Source organism: Liolophura sinensis, chromosome 2, assembly GCF_032854445.1.
Source record: "Liolophura sinensis isolate JHLJ2023 chromosome 2, CUHK_Ljap_v2, whole genome shotgun sequence".
Taxonomy (NCBI): domain Eukaryota; kingdom Metazoa; phylum Mollusca; class Polyplacophora; order Chitonida; family Chitonidae; genus Liolophura; species Liolophura sinensis.
In genome coordinates this window covers 17,826,060-17,835,896 of record NC_088296.1, presented here as the reverse complement: position 1 = coordinate 17,835,896, position 9,837 = coordinate 17,826,060, and the positions used below count along the sequence as shown (strand labels likewise).

General features: G+C 40.7%; 1 long non-coding RNA gene across 1 annotated transcript; it reads left to right on the top strand.

The window, feature by feature from the left end:
- The first annotated feature begins 2,106 nt into the window (after positions 1-2,106).
- Positions 2,107-9,304, top strand: LOC135463173 (uncharacterized). Its single transcript, XR_010443533.1, has 3 exons — positions 2,107-2,219; positions 5,909-6,049; positions 9,116-9,304. It is a non-coding gene; the product is annotated as an uncharacterized LOC135463173 (long non-coding RNA).
- The last annotated feature ends 533 nt before the right edge of the window (positions 9,305-9,837 follow it).

The window sequence follows — 9,837 nt, the reverse complement described above, 5'->3', positions numbered from 1 at the left end:
TGTCCACAAGTAGAATCTTTACATATATATTTATATAGCTGAGATGGCATGCTAAATCAGCGCACTCTGCAATAGGTGTACGTGTAAACTAGTTGTGCAATCGTAAATCCGGGTCGCTGGCCTCAGCTTCTGTCTAACAAAAATTAAACACATGAGCCTCGAGGACTTAGTTAACCATACTTGCCATATAATGAGAATGTGTAGTGTGTAAAGTGTGTGGTTCCTAAAGACATTATACTTTGTCCGTTCTTAAAAATGGCAAAGCTATCGTGGAATTGAGCTTTTACACAGAAATGAAAATCGTGCAAATAAACAACAGACAAACACCAAAAGCGCTGTAAGTTTAGGGCTGATTTCTTACACCACCTGTTTGGAACCTGACTGAGGCAAAAGCTCGAAATATGTGCCAGTCACATTCCCCTGCATTTTATACAAAACGTCTAAATGGGCATCCTAGTGCAGGTAATGACAAGACATTCCCGCTATGATCAAGGCTCTTCATCTCATCAGCGTTGATCAGGGTTAGTGTTGGAATGCTGGTTTATGGGTGTCTTCCCATGCGGATATCACGTGGAGTAAGATCAGCACTTTAATTCATACATTTTACATTGATAATTAATTTCTGAGTTTACATTGATTTATTTATTTGATTGGTGTTTTACGCCGCACTCACGAATATTTCACTTATACGACGGCGGCCAGCATTATGGTGGGAGAAAACCTTGACGAGCCCGGGGAAAACCCATGACCACCCGCAGGCTGCTGGCAGACCTTCCCACGTACGGCCGGAGAGGAAGCCAGCATGAGCTGGACTTGAACTCACAGCGAGCGCATCGGAGAGAGGCTCCTGGGTCATTACGCTGCACTAACGCGCTAACTAACTGAGCCACAGACAGTACAATTGACATCATGTATTATCTATTTATATATGCACATTATGTTTATGTGTTTTTTTTTTAAACATTATATGCTTTGGTGATTCGTATACATTAAAGAATGTATTTACTTGAGAGTAAGAATTATGATTTAGAAGTAACAAATGAGATAAATAACACACGTGAGATATGGGTACAGATACAGAAATAACAGAGCTTGCTGGGTAATTCGAGTTCATATACACGCAGAGCATTTGTACCAATGAACTGTGAGGGCGAAACGCAGTGTCCGTCTTCCGTGCACCACGAACCTAAGGCTACATGATGTCGCAAATTGGGTTTCTATAGGAAGAACATGTGGCTGAAGATTTGTGCTGAGAGATTTGGTTGTATGGCTTAGTTAGGACTAACCCGTTGCTGATGTCAAAACTACCTGCAGTGTTTAATGACACTCACGGCAGCCCGGCGTCAGATCCGCATGGCTTGGGAAAACGAAAACTTGTTTCAAACAAAACACTTATAGATGTGACAGGAAGAGAAATTACCCCATGCATTAAAAATGACATAGAAGATTTTATTTTTTGATTGATTGGTGTTTTCAAGAATTGATTGGTACACCGTACTCAAGAATATTTCACGTATACGACGGCGGCTATCATTGTGGTGGGAGAAACCGGAAACCGCTTTGGCAAAGTAAATTGATTTGAACTCTTTGTAAAGTTTCTTTTGGCTGTCAGTTTATGAAATGACAATATACTCGTAAATATATATGGTCTGTTCCATACCTTAATGGAAACCTCAGAAGACAGTGATTGTAAAACACCTGTAGGATTTTTAGCCAAAAAATGAAACTGGAGGACTCACTGAAGACAATGTTATCACTGATTTTGTTTCACTGTCGTACTGATATGTATAACCTGACGTATGATTGTACCGTTGTCTTCAAAACATTAAATAATTAAAAAAACTAAGAAAGCGCGACTCGACGATGCACATATCTAAGTAGCTGCTCACGAATTGAAAAAAACACGATCTACAGGGTATATGAATCAAGGATACGGATATCCTGTTAGTTAGCCGTTACGGTTTGTGCTATAAAGATATTGATGTGTTGCATGTCTATTGCACAAGGTTAACACACATCCTGTTATGTACCCCTTTCTTCAAAGCGGATATTCCCGACTTTAGATAAAAAATATGCACAAACTACAGCATTTTGCACAGTCAACAAATCCTAGAACATCGACTATACCGTCCCATAACAGTGTTAACAAAAAATGGAGAAAATATTATGTCTGCTGATATCAATTTTTGTCGTCTTCATCATGCCATTGGATATTTCTGGTAAGTAACTTTCTTAGCTTTCGAAAAGACTGTCGAGATTTTAGGCATGACATCAAATTGAAAATGTATTGTCGTAAGTCACGGATAATTCTCAGATCAAGTACAGAGATAGTCGGGCTTTGTTTGGAACTGTTCAAATAAGCACATGGATGTAATGAGCATAGCTGCATGTACAGCCACTAATCTTGAGATAAGGAGAATTGACGGAACTATGGCACAGATCAGCAGATCTGAATGCTCTATCCATCAGGCAAAAACATCACTCTCTTGGCGGTGATAGTTAGATAACACTTCAGAAACAATATATTTCGAACCATATTTGCCATCTGACTCAGACTACATGTCTATTAGCAGGCAGTGCCTTAAGTGGCGTAACTGACAAATGCTAGAAAATAAACAGACTGTGTCAAATTTTCCCTTAATCTACTGTACTTGCTAAATTGGGTCACGTAATGTAGAACGGAACTCATCCTAGTGTTCCTTTACCCAGCTGATCTGCTTAACGAAGCGTTTTTGTATTATGAAATGCCTTATTGAACTCAGTTGACTCGCTAGTCAGATAAGTTTATAGTTGAAGAAGAGGATTTTTTTATGTGGATTCTCCTCACATTAGATTTATTTATTTATTTATTTATTTGATTGGTGTTTTACACCGTACTCAAGAATATTTTACTTATACGACGGTGGCCAGAATTATCGTGGGTGGAAACCGGGCACACCCCGGTGGAAACCCACGACCATCCGCAGTTTGCCGGCAGACCTTCCCACTTATGGCCGGAGAGGAAGCCAGCATGAGCTGGACTTAAACTCACAGCGACCGCATTGGTGAGAGGCTGCCGGGTCTTTACGCTGCGCTAGCGCCCTTACCGACTGAGTCAGGGATCCCCCACCCCCACCCCCCACCCCCCACCCCAACCCCTCACATTAGAGACAGACAACAGCACAACGGATATTTTGTAGGTGAGTTATCTGAAGTACGTTTTACAATGAATACATGTACACGCAATATTTGGCTGAATTTTACCACTGAGAAATACTTTACAAAATAATGCCATTAGGACGCACAACACAGAGAGTAAAACCACAGCAGCGAAGACAGTGTTATAGATGTACAGCAGAGAGAGTAAAACCACAGCAGCGTTGACAGTGTGATTGACGTACAGTAGAGAGAGTAAAACCACAGCAGCGAAGACAGTGTGATAGACGTACAGTATAGAGAGTAAAACCACAACAGCAGCGAAGACAGTGTGATAGACGTGCAGCATAGAGAGCAAAACCACAGCAGCGACGACAGTGTGATAGACGTACAGCAGAGAGAGTAAAACCACAGCAGCGACGACTGTGTGATAGACGTACAGCATGGAGAGTAAAACCACAGCAGTGACGACAATGTGATAGACGTACAGCATGGAGAGTAAAACTACAGCAGCGACGACAGTGTGATAGACGAACAGTATAGAGAGTAAAGCCAGAACAGCGACGACAGTGTGATAGACTTACAGCATAGAGAGTAAAGCCAGAGCACCGACGACTGTGTGACAGACGTGCAGCATAGAGAGTAAGACCAGAGCAGCGACGACAGTGTGACAGACGTGCAACATAGAGAGTAAGACCACAGCAGCGACGACAGTGTGACAGACGTGCAGCATAGAGAGTAAAACCACAGCAGTGACGACATTGTCATAGACGTACAGCATAGAGAGTAAAACCACCGCAGCGAAGACTATATGATAGACGTGGAGTTTAGAGAGTAAAACCAGAGCAGCGACCACAGTGTGATAGGCGTACAGCATAGAGAGTAAAACCAGAGCAGGGACGACAGTGTGACAGACGTGTAGCATAGAGAGTAAAACCAGAGCAGGGACGACTGTGTGATATCCGGCAAATAGTCACACGTAACCGATGAAATACGGTCTCTTATTAATTTACTTTGAGTTTGTTCTGTCTGTTTACGTAAATACTTAATTAATGGCAAATGTATTTATTTAATTGATTGGCGTTTTATACCGTACTGAAGAATACTTCACCTATACGAAACCGGCCAGCAATATGATGGTGGGAGGAAACCGGGAAGAACCCGGTGGAATCCCACGATCATCTGCAGATTGCCGGCAGGCATTGTGATATACTGAGGAAGCCAACATAAGCTGGACACGCTGATAGCGACAGCATAGATGAGAGGTCCCTGAGTGATTGCAGCATGACACGCTAACCACCTCTGCCCCACATAGTAGCAAATTGCGCCTCCCATATAGCCCTTTGGCTTAAGCAGAATTAATGGAAAAAACAAAAACAATTCAGTGAAGTTACCTGCAATTTACGAGACGTGACTGGTGTAAAATTACTCAAAATGCTGTGTTCTTGTTGGATTTCACGTACAGTAACATGAAAACAATGCTAAGGAACCAGACTTAGAGGATGCTTAAAGAAATAAAATAGTTTTTACCAAAATATATTGTTCAAATACACGTATCTGCAATAGGTTTGCGGAATTGAACTACCATTGCCTTGTGTACACTCATTTCAAAATTAACTTCCCATCATGTGCCTAAAGATTTCACTGTTATTTGTGCCTTTACTGCACTTTGGCTGGACAGTCATGAAGCAATGTCTGGAACACCGTGCCTGTGTAACCCAATAACTGGCTGTGAATGTAAACGCAAAAAATGAATGTGTTAAATTAAACAGAAAGGCTATTCTGTCAAATTAAACATAATGCCATGTGAGTCTAACAGAATGGTCACTTTGAATTGATAGAATATGTGTGTTATATTTAACAGATTGATCTGCTGCAGTAACAGAACACATTGTGGCATTACTCAGATAACAGAATTTCTGTTAATTTTAACAGATTAGTTTTTTTTTAGTGTACAGTAACCAAGACTGATCGCAAAATATTTCTGTAAAAAAATACTAGATTGTTTGAACAATGCATTTAATCGTCATCCATGTCAACAGTCTACTTCAGTTGTGTATTCACAGAATATAATATACTGTCGAACAGGAACTGTAGCGTTCTTGTCGTGGAATTAGGGATTTTTTTTTGGACTGGAGTTTGTAATAAAAAAAATGTAATATATCTGAGGCCGGTCAATTTAATTTTGCTTTGTTTTCTTTTTTTATCGTATCCCTGCTGCTGATGTGAACACATATAGGTAATATATAAATATTGTCTTATTTTCATGATTAAACATTAAAATTTGAATATGTTAAATTCTAGTTTGCCAAAGTGCTGAAGGAAATTCTACATGAGACCAAAGGTTATACCAGATAGCCACCTCGCAATCCTGCATGTAGGCCTCTATGTATTTTCGGTTGTTTCTTTTCCTTGTAAAAGAAAAACAGACGAAAATAAAAATATCAAGTAGAAAATAACATCAGAGAAATAAATTATCGGCCACCCCTACATGTATACGGTAAAATGACTTTTTTGGAAGTTAGTTAGAGATCATTTGATTCCACAAAATAATATGACATACACCTAGAGCTCACAATGGCATCGGGTGGACAGATGTTCGTCACCAGTGAAAAGATTTGTCAGTTTCTAGCCAAAAGCTGGTGGCTGCCTTGGGTACAACTATGAGTGAAATATTCTTAAGAGCCATCTTAAGCTGTAATTTTTGATCGCGTTATTAACAACATCCTTTACCTGTAACTGTAACAAGCAGTCAACCAATCCGTCTCTATAGGTCAATGTAACACCCATCGCTCTCCCTGTGAACTAACCTGCCGCTGTAACACGTCCGAGAAGAATTGTCTGCCTGAGCATGTGATGGGGTGTGGGGATCTGGGATGTCAGCCGGGGTGGAGCGGTCCCACGTGTCAGAGGGGTGAGTACAACATAGATCTGAGATCTGTTTTTTCTCACGTTTTTTTCGCTTGTGCTGTTCTCAACATGTCGAAGATGTACGATACAGAAACATGTTTCCTGTAATGCTTCTGCTGTTCTTACTTCATGACGCCTTGTTATTCCTAAATAATAGAGACCACAACGTCACAATTAACACAAATGTACCTGTTGCATCTATAGCAAGGTAAACGTCGCTAACCGCCATTTTCAATTTGAGTCGGCCGCACTCGGCATTGTCTGGAAAAAGATATTGTAGTGGAAAGATCTGGTTGAAATCAATGAACTATATCCGATCTAAAAGGAGATTGACAAATTGTTTGGAAGTCTTAACTTTAATTTACGTGTTAATAATGAACAAAAAAGAAAGGAGCTATAATCAACTATTGTGAAAAAAGTAGATGATCTTACATTTGGGAAGTGCACCCGAGTTTCACCATAACAACGGAGTTACGTGATTCGAAAATGGGCAGTTTGCGAAGTTCTGATACTGTCCGAGGGGGGTAGATTTGCGTTATTTGCCATGTTGTGGTCCTTATTTATACCCGCATAATGGTTTACTTCAAGATCATGGGACACCTCTTTTTGTGGACCACAACGTTGCGACTTTGAGGACAGCATAGGCGAGAGGACCGAGTTCCATGTTAGCGAATGTAACGATTTAGAGCGGGTTGTTAGTATAGAAGCTAAACCGGGAACATGGCCACCCGATCTCAGAGCTAGAGTACAACTATGCTAATCGTGTACTTCTTAATAAGGGACAACACCTATTTTACTGTATACACAAGAAATAGGGGCTTTCGTGGCTGAGTTGGTTAGCGCGCTAGCACAGCGTAATGACCCAGCGGTCGCTGTGAGTTCAAGTCCACCTCATGCTGGCTTCCTCTCCGGCCGGCCGTAAGTTCTGTCAGCAACCTGCGGATGGTAGAGGGTTTCCCCCGGGCTGTGCCCGGTTTCCACCCTCCATAACACTGGCCGCCGTTCGTATTAGTGAAATATTTCTTGATTACGGCGTAAAATACCAATCAAATGAATAAATAAATAAATAAATAAACTCACGATATAACAATCTGTTTCTTGTGACAGAAAGGTCTGTTGTCTTGGTGATGCGAGCATGCACTCTTTATGTTATTACATTATGTTTGCCATAGACTTTGTCATGTTCAGCATAATATCATGTCGGTGTAAAGCAGTCTTCATGTTGAATTAATAGAAAATCAATACTATGTTTAACAGACTACTCTGGCGCAATAATAGAATACATTCTGGGATCAAGGAATCTTAACACATTATTTTTTGGAGAGTAGGCCTACGTGACAAAGATGTGATCGGACATGTCGGGAATTATGTCGTCTAGAGACTGCACGAAGCCTGCTGTATATTTATTATCCCTCAGAGTACTTTCTTTGCTGTCCGGTCAATTGCCCTCTGACCAGAACTCTTATTGGGTGTCTCATACACCCAGATCGGCAAAACCTCCTTCCTAAACACCCAATGCGGCAGATATGCCACTATGGCGATATTTGACGTATAGCCCGGTCTAGGCCTCCTTCGCCTCGGTGTAGCACAGAACAACAGCATAGTTAACACTCTATGAACGTTTTCATCTTAGAAAAGGCCATCTTAGAAAAATGAAACTTTCAATGTATTTTACAAGATTGAACAGATTCTAATAAAATAAGTCAAACTGTCACTGTGCATTGAGTTTAACGGTTTGCTATCTTCCATATACTTAACGTTAGTGTCTTCTATGGCGTTAAGGCTCTTCGCCCCAAAGAAATATTTACAGTGCGATGATGATGATTATACAAATAGTGTTAGCCTTTCCTATAAAAGAAATCACACCGTTGGGGAGAAGGTATTAATGTAAAGGCATTGCTGAAAGCTATGTACATACAACTCTACAAACAGCCGCGTCCATCAAGAAAACAAGAATCATGTAGTCATGTTTTGGTGCATGTTAACCATGTGTACGACCTTTACAAATGAACGCTGTTCAACTTATTTTTTCGTGATACCTAAGAAATTCCTATTGAGAAACGTGTTCGTAAACTGCTTAAAAAGAGTTGTTTGTCACCATATTAAATTATCGAAATTAATATTAAAAATGCGTTCAAGTCAGGTGTGAGCTAAAACAGCTCTGTCATTAAACTCATTTGCTATAAATACGTGTTCAGAATCTCCAAATGTTTTGAAACAAAATATACCAAAATATGTTTAAACTGCGTTACGATAAAGTTAGATTACAACATTTTAGTACCATTTTGTAAATTGTTAAATTTGAATGACTTTACCCAGTGTTAATTTGGCAGTATAAACGCTTCTCCACCCCCTTCACCACTGAGAAAATGTTGGATTTATGACATTTCAATTTAAGATTGCACCTTATACGGTGACACGAATATTAATAACTGTGAACGTGGTGTAGTTGGATGGTTGTAAATTCTCTGACAGAATGAAAATAAATCAATAAATAAACACAGCTTATATTCTGACCCAGAAAACCGTCTGTTTTATCACCTGGTGGTCCTGGTGCGAAGTACATGTACAGTGTTCGACATCGCTGTCAAAGAAACTGCTTGAGCATTGTAGCCCTAAAGGTTCTTCACTGAAACCTAAAGCTTCACAGAGAACATATGACAGATCTTCATTTCCGAGAGTGCACCTGTTGCATGCAATTCTGCAACTATTGAACACATGCAGTCTCTCACCAATGCAGTCGCAATGAGTTGGAGTCCAGCTCATGCTGTCTTCCTCTCCGGCCGTAAGTGGGAAGGTCTGGCAACAACCTGTGGATGGTCGTGGGTTTCCCCCTGGCACTGCCCGGTTTCCTCCCACCATAATGCTGGTCGCCGTCGAAAAAGTGAAATATTCTTTAGTGCGGCGTAAAACACCAATCAAATAAATGAAATCAATCGTAAGTAACTTGCAAAGTCGGTGGTTTACGCAAAGCAAAAATGAATAAAATTTCGTAGCACAAAATAACACGAGCCCTCATTAACTATTCACTATTAACTAAAATGTGACATTTTTTATTCTTGTTCTACAGAAAACATTGCTTTTTTGCAATGGAATGTGGATTCCAGCAGCGAATTTCACATAGACAACATAGACTCCATGGCTTTTGACGGGAACTTGTCCACGGTATTTCGTTCTCGGGAAGAAGCAAACCCGTATCTAACAGTGTGGATCAAAAGGTGGAACTTTCGTACTACTATCTATTCCATGAGGATATATAACGGAGGTACAGTACATCAGATCTTCAATGCGAATCTCTTCCACCTTTGAGCCGAATCTGTGTAGTCTATTGTTTATTTATTTATTTATTTATTTATTTGATGTCCAACGCTGTAATATGAATATTTCACTTATACGACGGCGCCAGGTTGAAAGGAAACCGGGCAGAGCCTGGTAGAATCCCACAACCATCCGCAGGTGGCAGGAAAACATTCTTAACCACGGCCGGAGGAGTCAGCATGAGACAGACTTGAACTCACAACGCAATTCCGCCTTTGTCGTGACGATTTGCCTGCACATTGGTATCGTAGTAAACCTTTACTATATGCTAATACATTTCATTGGTGTTTTACATTGTACCCAAGAGTACAGTATTTTACTTGAACAATGGGAACCAGCATTTCGGTGGGAGGAATGTGGGCGGCGCCCGGGGAACCCCCGAACCATCCGCAGGTTGATGTCAAACCTTCCACTAAGCCACGTAGGTCTCCAACAGCGATCAGAGTACCTTGGACCCGGCGCGCCATTGCAGAA